Source organism: Diceros bicornis, chromosome 14 (genome assembly GCF_020826845.1).
Source record: "Diceros bicornis minor isolate mBicDic1 chromosome 14, mDicBic1.mat.cur, whole genome shotgun sequence".
Lineage (NCBI taxonomy): Eukaryota > Metazoa > Chordata > Mammalia > Perissodactyla > Rhinocerotidae > Diceros > Diceros bicornis.
This window is the reverse complement of record NC_080753.1, coordinates 31,907,757-31,921,371: the sequence shown is the minus strand read 5'-3', so window position 1 is coordinate 31,921,371 and position 13,615 is coordinate 31,907,757.

Sequence of the window (13,615 nt, the reverse complement as noted above, 5' to 3'; positions counted from 1 at the left end):
ATGAACCAAGATGTCACTTTAGTAATCCCAGTGTAGTTACAAGACTAGTAAGGATGACAGAATGGAGGGTATGGATTTACTGAGCACTAATATTCTCATAAGTGTGTTAGGAAATATCATTTATTGAAGAGGGAAAGATAAGTCTTTTTAGAAGGAATGCATCTTCTCTCTTTTCAGAGGCAGCATCTACAGGCTCAGCCCTCAAACTCCAAATCTGCCTCATCAGTTAGTTCGGGTTCAGGTTAATTCCTTTTTGGGAAGGTATTCCAGCTTTTTGCACTGAGGCATTGAAGAAAGAAAAGCATTCCTGGACATCCCCATCCCTTCGTGGACCTTTCTTTTCAACCAATAGGGATGCAAAGGGAAGCAGTGTCACTTGTCTCCAGCAGATGTATCTGCCAAGAAGGTCTGAACTGATCCCAAGTCTTGGGGGAAAGATGAAGAAAGGGGGACAGTGACTGATATGTGGTGAAGGGAACAGCTGACAACCTAGTTTCATGGAAAGAAATAATATACCATATGGAGACACAAAAAAACACATTTTATAGTTGTGAAACAGAGTGAGATTGAAGATCTGAGTATTTCATGTTGGGTGGGAGAGGGAAGGGTACCGGATATTTTTCATGCATCTGTGGGAAGTCCCTGCTCAGTTTTAAAAAGAGAAGGAAATGGCCATGACGCTGAACTCTCCCTGCTAATGATGCATGAGTACCTGTAGTGGACAAGATGGAAATTGTGAAAAAGTCCATAATCCCACCTGCTGATTGTCATAGGACAGTTTGAGGGAAAGTCATGATATCACGTTACTGATTATTTTGCCCTAGTGAAGCAGCACTTCCAGATGTATTATCTCTCAATTAATCATCATAACAGACTTGCATTTGTGTTGGCTGCTGAATCTTCAACACCTAGAATAATTCTTAGTACTCAATAATATCTGGTTAATTAATGAATGAATGAGTAGGATACTCAGAGTATTTGGAATAAAAGTTGAGTGAACCTTCATTCTATGAATTTCACACACCTCAACTTAATATTTCTTTTTCCAATATTCCTTCAATACAAAGCAATATCTCACTTAATCAGAGTTACTCTGGAGCTCAGTTAGTGAATATACATTGTAGGGTGAAAAAAGCACTGTGTTCATTGTCATGAGACCAGAATTCTGGCACCCGATATATACCTTGGTGCAAAGATTTACTCTTTTGAGCTTCTATTTCTTCATCACTAAAATTAAAGGGTTGAATTATACGAATTCCCAAGTAAACACCTAACTGGTTCCTGGAACATGAGAAATATTAATAACATTTAATTTTTTATCCCACTGACATTGATCACTTCAGTAACCGAAAATAATTACAGAAAGGAGAAAGGAAATGGCCTGAAACTTGACTTCCACAAAAAACAAGGATAAAATTTTCAATTATTCCAGAGGAAAATAATTCTTCAATATGGCCAAACAATATTAACTAATAAAAATATTAACCTTTTTTGGATTCTTTTTCAAGCATCCCTTAGAGGTAAGAGAAGGACATTATTTGTTGAAACTGTTCTTAGGAAAATTGTACTCATGTAATTCAAGGGTTAGCCAGTGCACTGCTAGTGCTCCTTGCCACCTGAGGTAGAATTTATGGAATGGAGGGCACCAGGCCAGTGGGGTAGTGGTTATGTTCACGCACTCTACTTCAGCAGCCCCGGGTTAGCAGGTTCGGATCCTGCGCATGGACAGACACACTGCTTGTCAGGCCATGCTGTGGCAACGTCCCATATAAAGTAGAGGAAGATGGGCATGGATGTTAGCCCAGGGCCAATCTTCTTCAGCAAAAAGAGGAAGATTGGTGATGGATGTTAGCTCAGGGCTAATCTTCCTCACCAAAAAAAAAAAAAAAAGAAAGAATTTATGAAATGGAATCTTCACTCTCTGGGTGAAAAACATGTCTCCCAAATTAAACAAAAATCTTTGTAGCTTAATTTTCATCACTATGTATCTACTAACTTTCCAATCCACTCCATGATTAACTAACTATGTAGGTAGAATTATTAGTTACCCCCTTGGCAACACCTTGTAAATACTTCTCTGAAAACCTGGCATAAGTTGTGTTTCTAATGCAAATGGACAACTTCTTACTATTCTAGGCTTGCCAATTCCTAGGCAATGGTGAAAAAGTGGAAATCCTTATTTTATATATGAACTAAGAGATTGTACTTCATGCAGACAGGAATATCCTTAAGTAGGACTTATTGAGGTTTCCTATAGATATCCCTAGAATATAGAAATACCTGTCAAGGAAAGAGAGAAATGACCAAGTGATCGGCCATCTTCAGCATTGGAAAGAAAACATCAATAGTCATAATAGAATTCTACTTTATGGCCTAAAACTTGGCCCAGAATGAACCCTTCACATACATGCAAAGAATGTAGGGAATTGGTCAATGCTTTCTCTAATGATCTACCATGTACAACAGAGCATTTTGACTGCAACACTGACTCACTGTTGCCAATTCTGAGCTACCTCTCATTGAGGTTGCTGGATGCCAGAAGAGTTCCAGGACTTCCAAAATCCAAGTCCATAAACAGTACAGTATGTCATTTTTTATTTGTCTTAAAAATTAAATATTAATATACTACATTTCTTACTATATAATACTTGTTCAATGAAGAAGATTGGAAGTCTATATAGTTAATTGAGACAAATTAATCTGTTTCTGTTCTATCACAAGATAATCATTTTAAATGATTATCATTTTAAATGTGTATTTCAGCCTTTTTTACAAAACATATACATCTCTAATTTTTATAAAAGTGAGTTTATGATATAGAATTTTTTATCTTGCATATTTGCTTAACACTGTATTTTAGCTAATTCCCCATGTCTTTATTATACTTCTATAAATATTCATCTTAAGGCTTAAATAATTATTCATGAAAACATGTGCCATGATTTTATCTGCCATTATTTAGTGCTATAGTGCAGACTATGTTCTATTAATTAAGCTTTCTATTTTGAATAATTGTAGATCCACATGAAGTTGTAACAAATAATACAGAGAGATACCACGTACCCTTTACACTGTTGGCCCAGAGGGTAACGATGTAAAAAACTGTACTATGTTATCACAACTAGGATATTAACATCGATACTGTCAAGATAAAGAACACTGCCATAATCGCAAAGATCCCTCATGTTGCCCTGTTTCAGCCACATCTACTTCCCTTCTACCTCCCATATCCACCCCCAACCCTCACCTTTACCCCTGAACCACTAACTTGTTCTTCCCTTCTATAATTTTTTCATTTTTAATATGTTATATAAGAAGATTGACTTCCAGCATGACCGTTTGAGGAACTCTGCTGACCTACTCTCCAGAGAAACTGATAAAAATTATATATATATAAAGACAACCATTTAAAGCCTCTGGCTCAGGGGTTAGAAGCAAACAGCAAATGATGAAGCATATAGTCAAGAAAATCTATAAAAGTTTGGTAAGAAAGGTGAGAATCTGTGTTATTTAAAAAGGATTCCATCCCTCCCCACTTCCAGTTCAGCAAGGCAGAGACTCGCCACTCCAGACTGCTGCAGCCAAGAACACAGGGCTGTCTCTCTCCCCAGATCCAAGCCAGAGAGCTTTTTCCTGGGAGAAGCATGACTTTGGGATTACTCACTATGTCTCCAGCTATCTGTTGCTGAGGATAAGTCCCAAATGTGTACAATCTAGAAGTGGGAAGTCCCATCTTCTTCCCAAGCACCACTTGTGGAGTGGAGGATCTACCTTGAGTGTGGCATGCTGGGAATACTGAGCCCCAAAAGCCCTTTCCTCAGCTAATGAGGTGGTGATTCCTCACCAGGAGAGGCAAGCTAAGAAAACTTTAAGCTGTTGACCACTCCCTCCAGCAAGTGCTTAGCCCCCCCTTGGAGTGCAGATTTCACTTGAAGAGAAGGTTGCCATTGTCCCCATATCCAGCTTCAGAGCCCTGGCTCAGATATTTTGCCTTTAAGGAGAAACAAGCTGTAAAACAGCTACCTCCTAATATATTCCCAAAGGAAGTGACTTCGTCTGCAACAGAACATGGAGAAGTTTAAACCTAAAGGCACTCCCAAGAACAGTAGAGGTTGCGGTGAAAGGCAATTGGGGATTCCTTAATCTAATGAAGTTATAGTTTAGACTGTAGGTTGGATAGTTTGCAGGTAAGAAGCAGGGAATAAGACAGCTGAGAGAACTCCTCCTGTGTTTTGAATATTAAACACTGACCTCAGAAACTATTCCACAAAGGAGTCACAATTTTATTAGATTAGTTTGTAGAGAAATTTATGCCCCAAGGCACTGTTGAAACCAATGGCAATGAGTAGAGTTTAACAATTGAGTGTGGTGAAGGAAAGAGTGGAAGAGAGTCCTATTAGTACCACTGTCATTCCAGGGTAACTGTGGACACACCCAAGCTGGGTTTCCCTGAGAAAAAACATCAGAGGCTTCACACTGGGGTGAGAGGAAGAAAATAGACTTTGTTGAAACAATCCAACCTATCATTATACAAACAAACAAGCTAATAAGCCCCAGGGGGTAGGGGTAGTACCCAGAGATGCTAAAATATATTTCCTAATGTGTGCAATTCCCAAAACACGTTTTGAGACATGCAAAGAAATGAGAAAGTATGACCACTACACCAGAAAAAAAAGAAAGGAATAAAAGCTACCTGTGAGAATAACCAGATGTTGGATTTAATAGAAAAAATTTTCAAAGTAGCCATTATAAAAATGTTCATAGACCTAAAGGAAAGTATAACTAAAGAAGTAAAGGAAAGTATGATGACAATGTTGCATCAAAGAAAGAATATCAATAAAGAGATAAAAATTATAAAGAAGAACCAAATGGAAATTCTGGAGTTGAAAAGTACAATAACAGAAATAAAAAGTTCATCAGAGGGGCTCAACAGTACATTTGAACTGCAAAAAGAAAGAATTATAGAACTTGAGGAGACATCAATAAAGATAATGAAAGCCCAAAAACAGAGAGAAAAAAAGAATGAAGAAAAACGAACAGAGCCTCAGAGAAATGTGGGACACCATTAAATGAACCAACATATGTGCAATGGGAATACTTGAAGGAGAGGAGGGAAAGGAGAAGAAAAATTATTCAAAGAAATAATGGCTAAAAACTTCCCACATTATTGAAAAAAATATCCAATCATCCAGGAAGCTTGACAAACTCCTAGTAGAATAATTGTAAAGAGATCAACAAACACACCATAGTAAAAATGTTGAAAGTCAATGACAAGGAGAAAATCTTGAAAGCAGCAAGAAAAAAATGACTCATTGCTTACAAGAGAACCCCAATAAGATTGACAGCTGATTTCTCAGCAGAAACAATGAAGACCATAAGGCAGTGAAATGACATATTCAAAGTGCTCAAAGAAAAAAAAACTGTCAAGAAAGAATCCTATATCAGGAAAGTTATTATTCAAAAACAAAAGAAAAATAAGATTTTCCCAGATAAACAAGAACTGAGATAATTTGTTGCTAGAAGACCTGCTTTGCAAGAAATACTAGAGAAAATTCCTCTGGTGAAAGCAAAGACAAGTGACAGTAATTTGAATCTACACAAACAAAGAGCACTGCTAAAGGTAATTAAGTAATTATAAATGACACTATAAAAGCGTATGCTTTCTCAATTCTTTCCTTGACTGATTTAAAAAACAGTTGTTTTAAAAACATGAATTTTTTACTACGCATGCCTAATATTATGCACTTTCTACTATTACAGTAGCTATGCACATGTGTAGAAGACAATTTTAATAACTATTCAAAAAATTTCCCTACAGGGAAAATATGGCAACTGTCTTTCTAGATCAGCACTGTGTAGGGGAAATATAACACAAGGTATGTATGTAATTTCAATTTTTTTAGTAGTCACATTTAAAAGTAAAAGAAGTCTGTTAATTTCAATAATATATATTACTTAACTCGGTATGTCTAAAATATTATCATTTCAGCATGCAACTACAAAATTATTGACAAAATATTTATATTCAATTCTTCATTTTAAGTCTTTAAAATCTGACATATATTTTACACTTACAGCACAACTCAATTTGGATACTGAATTTTCACAGGAAATCTATATTTATATTTCATAAAAATTATAGTTAAAAAAGCAGATTCACGTTTGCAAGTTGTTCAAAACATACTTAAAAGTTTTCCAATAACTGAAGTGAATATCAATTTTTAAAATTAAATAAAATTTAAAACTCAACTGTGCAGTCACCCTAGCCACATGTTTCAAGGTTTCCATAGCCACAGTGGTTAGTGGCTACTCTACTAGACAGTGCAGTTCTGGACTCTCAAAGAACACTCCTCATACACTAGGCCAGTTATTTCTTTCACTTCATCACCATGACATAGCATCTTTATCTCTTTTACCTCCGTGAGGTAACTGGAATACTTACTCTGGTAACAGAGAGAGAAACAGAATATTGGTACTCACAAACGTGTTTACTTTTGCCCTTAACCATTGTACATAGCAAACTCAACATGTAGCTAAATCTTTGTGTCTCTACTACACTGTTTTGCATGGAGGAATGAAAAAGTGTGCCATTTCCTATTGCAGAAAGTCAACACTCAGCATCTGTGGCATTTTTCAGTCCCCAGATATCTTGGGCCTGCCACTCACCATTCTTTAGGGTCACCTCCTTCAACTCAGTATGTTCAGGATTGATGGGTTTAGTTTTAATAATAAGCTAAGCAAACCAATATTGAAAGGGTAACTGTGCTGCAAACAGATAATTCTTTATGAAGACAAGTATAAATTCAGGCCAAAGGATGATTTAATTGCTGTAATCTTATTTAATTCTGCAAATTTTGTTTAGCCAGAAAATATTGGGCCAGCCCTGCGTGGCTCAGTGGTTAAGTTTAGCGTGCTCCGATTCAGCAGCTCTGCTTCAGTTCCTGGGCACGGACCTACACTGTTCTGTTAGTGGCCATGCTGTGCTGGCAGACCATATACTGAAAAATAGAGGAAGATTGGCATGGATGCTAGCTCAGAGCAAATCTACCTTAGGAAAAAAAAAAAAGAAAATATTGACTAAGTAGTTCTTCCAGTTAATTTGGTCTTAAAATCTTTAACTTCAACATCAGATATATCTGATTTAGCCACTTCTCCCAATGTTGTTTTTAAAATGTAAAACTTATCACAAAACATAATCAGCATCTTCAATAACTAGATCAAAATCATGCTGCAAGTCCTTCTTAAGGACTTAGAGGCATCCACTCCCAGCCTCCTATAGATGTCCTAATATTGACAGTTTCAGCCAAATCTCCAAGTAGAAGATAAAGATCACTCTAAGCTTGGTCTTCTTACGTCTTCTGTTAATAAAGAGCTCTTTTAGAAATTCCATAAATCATTGAGAAAGGAAGAAAAATCCACATAGTTCAATACCATCCCTAACATCAAGGGTGCCTCCTGGTCCAACTCTACCCATTTCCAGCATGTTGGACTGAATTCTCAAGGAGAATGTCTTGTGCACTTAAGCACTCAAAAAATGTTTGTTGGATTAAATTGCATGGGTCCTTTACAACTTCTTTCTTTTCATGGCATGACTTAATCTTCCTTTTTGTGGCAACACTGGCAGACCAAATAGATTAAACCATAGTCAGAGTTAAATAAAAAAAAAAAAAATTGTATAAAATAATATACATATAATGTACTATGGCATCTATAATATGTAGACATATATGTGCAATATATTAGTCAATAACAGCATAAAGGAGATGAGGGGAAGCAAACCTGTAATGGGCTAAGGATATGACAGATGATAAAGTAATGATTATAACAATGTGTTGTTGGGTTTGCAACATTAGTAGATGTCATACATATAACAATAATACCACAAAAGGAAGGAAAAAGGAATTGAGCTTTGTAGGAGGAACGTTTATATATATTACTAAAATTAAGCTAGTATAATACTAAAACTGATTCTTTTAAGTTAACATGTATATGGTAAACTCAAGATCAACTATCTATATCCATATCTATAATGAAATTAAAATGCTACATTAGAAAATATTCACTCAATGTAAAAGTGTAGTAAAGATGCAATAGAGGAACAAAATGATATGAGACTTAGAAAACAAAAAGTAAAATGGCAATGTAAATCTAAAACTGTATAAAATCCATTTCCAGAGGATCCATACTATCCAAAACTATATAAAAAATAACATTAAATGTGAATGGATTAAACAATCAATCAAAAGGCAGAGATGAGGGGCCAGCCTGGTGGCGTAGTGGTTAGGTTTGCACTCTCTGCTTCGGTAGCCTGGAGTAGGCGGGTTTGGATCTCAGGCATGGACCTACATGCTGCTTATCAAACCATGCTGTGGCAGTGTCCCACATACAAAATAGAGGCAGACTGGCACAGATGTTAGCTCAGGGTCAATCTTCCTCAAGCAAAAAGAGGAAGGTTGGCAACAGGTGTTAGCTCAGGCTCAATCTTCCTCACCAAAAAAAAAAAAAAAAAGGCAGAGATGATTATCAGATTGGACAAAAAAATGATCCAAGAGTATGTTTTCTGTAGAAGACACACTTTATACCCAAAGACGCAAATAGATTGAAAGTAAAAGGGTGAAAAAAGGTATATCATGCAAGCGACAACCACAGAAAAGCTGGAATGGCTGTACTAATAGACCAAATAGACTTTAAAACAAAAAATCTTACTAGAGACAAAGAGGAACATTTTATAATGATGAATGCATCACTCTATCAGAAATATATAACAATTACAAACATATATGCACCTAATAACAGAATGTCAAAATACATGAAGTAAAAATTGACGGAATGAAAGGAGAAAAAGACAATTCGAAAACAATAGTTGGAGACTTCAATACTCCACTTTTTATAATGGATGGAACTAGACAAAATATCAACAAAGGAATAGAAGACTTGGCTAACACTATAAACCAACCAGAGCTAACCAAGATCTATAGAACACTCCACCCAAAACAAAATATACATTCTTAGCAAGTGCACATAGAACATTCTCCAGGATAGACCATGTGGTAGGCCACTACACAGATTTCAATACATTTAAAAGGTTAGAAATATTACAAAATACGTTTTTTTACCTCAAGAGAATGAAATTAGAACTCAAACAGGATGGGCACTTAGGTTGCTTCCAAGTCTTGGCTATTGTGCATAACGCTGCAGTGAACACAGGGATGCATGTACCTTTACAAATTGGTGTTTTCAAGTTCTTTGGATAAATACCCGACAGTGGAATAGCTGGATCATATGGTAGTTCTATCCTTGATTTTTTGAGGAATCTCCATACTGTTTTCCATAGTGGCTGCACCAGTTTGCACTCCCACCAGCAGTGTATGAGTGTTCCCTTCTCTCCACATCCTCCCCAACACATGTTGTTTCCTGTCTTGTTAATTATAGCCATTCTGACGGGCGTGAGGTGGTATCTCATTGTAGTTTTGATTTACATTTCCCTGACAGTTAGTGATTTTGAAGGGACGAATGGATAAAGAAGATGTGGTATATATACACAATGGAATACTACTCAGCCATAAGAAACGATGAAATCCAGCCATTTGTGACAACATGGATGGACATTGAGGGTATAATGCAAAGTGAAATAAGTCAGAGGGACAAGGTCAAATACCGTATGATTTCCTTCATTAAGTAGTAGATAATAACAACAATAAACAAACACATAGGGACAGAGATTGGATTGGTGGTTACCAGAGGGGAAGGGGGGAGGGAGGAGGGTGAAAGGGATAATTCAGTACATGTGTGTGGTGATGGGTTGTAATTAGTATTTTGGTGGTGAACATGATGTAATCTATGCAGAAATAGATGTACAATGATGTACACCTGAAATTTTTACAATGTTATAAACCAATGTTACTGCAATAAACAAAAATTTTTTTTAAAAAATATTAAAAAAAAAAAGAAATCAAACAGGAAAAATTAGGAAATGAATATGTAGAAATTAAACAATGCATTCCTAAATAACCTATGAGTCAAAGAAGAAATCAAAAGGGAAATCAGAAAACACTTTGAGATGAATGAAAATGAACACACAATATACCAAAACTTATGGAACGCAGCTAAAACAGTGCTTAGAGGGAAATTTATCACTCTAAATACCTATATTAAGAAAGAAGTAAGATTTTTAAAAATCATTAATTTAGCCTCGCATCTGAAGACACTGAAAAAGAGAGGAGTGACATCAGCAAGATGAAGTGCTAGGAAGTGGTAACACTTGTCTCCCTCCAAAAATAATAAATAAATAAATAACTACAAATCCAAGAAAATACCTCAGGAAATGCCCTGGACTACAACAAAGAAGCAGAAAAAACCCTGTGGAGCTCAAAAACTGAGGATGGCCACATAAAAAAATACAGGAAGCATTTTATCCATATCATCCCATCCACTAGGCCAGAATAGCTTGGTTCCAGGAGATCCCCTCAGAAGAATTATACCCCACATGGAAAAGGAGAGCAGGAGAATTCCAGCAAGTCTCATAACTGTGGACATTTGCATCCTTTGTTACAGAGGTCTCCCACAGTCTTCACCAATGCTCCCACCCCCCACATCTACTCCTCAGTGAGCCCTGCCTTCAGGGGCCACACTCAATGCTGCGCCCCACTCTCCAGGATTGGGATGCCACAACACCTCATCATATACAGGACCAGAGCTGCCACTGCTCTGCACCCCACCCCAGCCTTTAGGAAAATAATTATTTTAAGGAATGTCAATGAGATTCAAGAGAATACAGATATACAATTCAGTGAACTCAGGTAAACAGTACATGAAAAAATAAGAAGTTCAACAAAGAGAGAGAAAAAATGAAAAAAGATCAAACAAATGCTGGAGCTGAAGAATGCAGTGAATCAAATAAAAAAACAATAGAGAGCTTCAATAGCAGGCTCAATGAGGCAGAAGAAAGCATCTGTGAACATGAAGACAAATCTCTTGATATTATTTAGCCAGAGGAGAATGAAGAAATTAGAATGAAAAAGAGCAAAGAAAGCCTATATGAATTATAGAATACCATCAAAAGAAACAATATATGCATTGTGGGAACCCCAGAAGGAGAAGAGAGAAAGAAAGGCACAAAAAACTTAATTAAAGAAATGATGGCTTAAAACTTCCCTAATCTGGGGAGATATATAGCCATCGAGATACATGAAGGTCAAAGATCCACAAACAGATTCAACCTAAAGAGATCTTCACTGAGACACATTGTAATCAAGCTCTCAAAAATCAAAGACAAAGAAAACTTTGAAAGCAGCAAGAGAAAAAAGACTCATCAGACACAAGGGAATCACAATAAGGCTATCAACAGATTTTCAGTAGGAATCTTGCTGGCCAGGAGAGAGTGGGATGATATTCTCAAAGTGCTCAAAAAAAAATTGCCAAGCGAGAATACTTTACTCAGCAAAGTTTTACATCAGAAATGAAGGAGAGATAAAGACTTTCCCAGACAAACAAAAGCTGAGAGAATTTGTCACCACTAGACCTGCCCTACAAGAAATGCTTAAGGGAGTTCTTTAAGCTAACATGAAAGGATGCTTATTAGTAACATGAAAACATATGAAAGTATAAAATTCACTGGTAAAGGAAAATATATAATCAAATTCAAAATACTTTAATGCTGCAATGGTAGTATGTAAATCATTTTGAACTCTTGCATATAGGTTAAGAGATAAAAGTGTTAAAATAACTATAGCTGCTATAGGTTTTAATGGACACACAATATAAAAATATGTAAACCTGAAGGGGGCAAGTAAATGGGTAGAAGTTTTTTATGCAATTGAAGCTACTATCAGCTTAAAATAGATGGTTATAACCACAAGATGTATTGTGAAAGTCTCACAGTAACCGCCAAGCAAAATCCTACAACAGTTACACAAATGATAAAGAGAAAAGAGTCAAAGCATATCAACACAAAAAAATCATCAATTCACAAAGAAATACAGCAAGAGAAGAAGAAAATAGCACAGTTACTATAAAATAATCAAAAAGCAATTAACAAAATGGCAATAGTAAGTCCTTACCTATCACTAACTACTCTAAAGGTAAATCGTTTAAATTCTCCAATTAAAAGACATAGAATGGCTAAATGGATAAAAAAAGCAAAATTCAACTATATGCTGTCTCTAAGAGACTCGCTTAAGCTTTAAAAACACTCGTAGATTGAAAGGAAATGAATAGAAAAAGATATTCCATGCAAATGCAAATCAAAAGAGAGAAGACACATGCAGTCATGTGCCACATAATGACATTTCAGTCAACAACGGGCTGCGTATACAATGGTGGTCCCATAAGATTAAAATAGAGCTGAAAAATTCTTATTGCCTAGTGATGTTGTAGCCATAATAACATGGTAGCACTAATGCATTACTCACATGTTCATGGTGATGCTGGTGTCAACAAGCCCACTGCACTACCAGTTGTACAAAAGTATAGCACAATTATGTACAGTACATAATACTTGAAAATGATAATACACAACTATGTTACTAGTTTATGTATTTACTATACTATACTTTTCATCATTATTTTAGAATATACTCTTTCTACTTATTAAAAGAAAAGTTTACAGTAAAACAGTATGCTGTGTTATGCTGGCAGCAGCCTCATACATCTCGTGTTTATCACATCTCTTGATTGCATTATTTTCTCTTGTGCTTGATTTAATCTCATGTTGTTTTGTTTAGCATGGCCCCTAAATGTACAAAATCCACTGCTAATGATGCCAGTAAGAGGCCATGTTGAGTGGTTGAGCTGGAAACAAAATTAAAAGTGATTAGACAAAGGTGGAAAATTAGTGATAGCTATTGCTTGCCAGTCAGGCATGTCCAAATCCACCATAGATATCTAGAAGAACAAAAACAAAACGATGGAAGCTGTTAAAAGATCTGCTTCATTGAAGGCAATGAGACTAACAAAAATTCACGAAGGTCTATATCAGACATGGAGAAACTTCTAATGACCTGGATTGAAGACCAGACACAGAAGCATACGCCTCTCAGTACCATGACGATGATGGCCAAAGCAAAAAGTTTGTTTGCAATGTTGAAAGAAAAGGCTGGACCCACGTACGTTGTTGAATTTACTGCTATCTCTGGGTGGTTTAAACAATTCAAGAATCTTTATTCATTACATAATGTGAAAGTGAGTGGTGAGTCTGAAAATGCAGATGTAAAAGCTGAAGAATTTTTGGAAACTATAGATAAGCTGATTGTGGAGGAAAATTATTTGCCAGAGCAAGTATTCAATATGGATGAAACCTCCCTGTTCTGAAAATGGGTTCCTGAAAGGAATTTCCTTCATAAGGAAGCCAAGTAAATGCCAGATTTCAAGGCTTTTGAAAACAAGATAGCATTCTCACTTGGGGACAATGTTGCAGGCTACAAATTGAAGCCCTTTGTGATCTGGCACAGTGGGAGCCCCAGGACCTTCAGACATATCAATCAGCACACACTGCCAGTGTACTACAAGAGCAATAACAAGTCATGGATGAACCAGTTTCTCCTCCAAGATGCCCTTCTGAATTGCTATGCCAGTGAAATGGAGAAATACTGTTTAGAGAATAACATACTTTTCAAGA